The sequence below is a fragment of the Caenorhabditis briggsae genome, assembly GCF_000004555.2.
Source record: "Caenorhabditis briggsae complete genome, chrII, whole genome shotgun sequence".
Taxonomy (NCBI): domain Eukaryota; kingdom Metazoa; phylum Nematoda; class Chromadorea; order Rhabditida; family Rhabditidae; genus Caenorhabditis; species Caenorhabditis briggsae.
Window position 1 is genome coordinate 618,806 of NC_013486.2, and position 987 is coordinate 619,792.

General features: G+C 40.1%; 2 protein-coding genes across 2 annotated transcripts in view; both read right to left on the minus strand.

The window, feature by feature from the left end:
* Window positions 1-987, minus strand: part of Cbr-sec-5 — a gene marked incomplete at both ends in the record, with an annotated part of 42,731 nt that overhangs the window by 19,186 nt on the left and 22,558 nt on the right. The gene's annotated exons all lie outside the window — the stretch shown is intronic.
* CBG00931 overlaps window positions 1-987 on the minus strand; it is a gene marked incomplete at both ends in the record, with an annotated part of 9,961 nt that overhangs the window by 7,371 nt on the left and 1,603 nt on the right.

The following is a 987-nucleotide window of genomic DNA, read 5'->3' on the forward strand; positions in this document are numbered from 1 at the left end:
TATCTCAGCTCAAAGTGGTCCAAATTTTCTCGTTTTTGAACTGAACTGAATAAAATCATGCTTTTTGCGTTTCTGGTAAAAAATGAGATTTTTTTGAGAATCTCAAAAAACTGGACAAGGCCAGGTTTCCGAAGTTTCAGAACGTTTTTTTTTCGATTTCTAGGATTTTCAAAATTTCAAAATATTCAGAAATTTTGGCAAAATTTCTAGAATTAATTTTTATAAATTTTTACAATTCCTATATTCTTCCGATTTCCAGAAATCAGGGAATTTTAGCAATTTTCTCGAAAATCCGATTCACACCGTGCAATTCTGTCCAAATTCCAGGTTTCCAGCTCATCTTGAAGCCGAGATACAGCCGCTTGAAGTTTTGGAGGTTAGAGACGCCAGACGACGAGACACACTGCGTCTCTAGCTTTTGAATTTGCTAGAAATGTGTTCCTCATGACATTCTACACATTTCTGTCCAATTTTCAAGTTTCTAGCTCTTCTAGAAGCCGAGATACAGCTATTTGAAGTTGGCGAGGTTAGAGACGCAGTGTGTCTCATCGTCTGCCGTCTCTAGCCTCCTGAAATCCTAAATGACCCTATCTCGGCTCAAAATGGCCCAAATTTTCTCGTTCTTGAACTGAATTGAATGAGAAATCATGCTTTTTGAGTGCGAATGGAAAAAAAACCCAGAAATTTCATAATTTTCAGGATTTCCAGAATTTTTTTTTCAGCTTTTAAAGGTGGGGTGACAGAAGATTTTACGGGGGATTTTTGGGGCCAGAGTATGCATTTTACTGTCACGATGTACAACGCTTAATGTCACTCTGCGTACAGCTGTCGTCCTCGCCTTTATGTATGCAATCCGAAGGCCGCTTTCTCTTTGCCCGTGTAGCTCAGTCGGTAGCGGCGCCGCACCCTCAATCCTCGTCCCACACGTTCAACTCCTCGAGGGGCATCTTTGAACGGAATTTCGAGAACATTATTTTTTTCATGTCC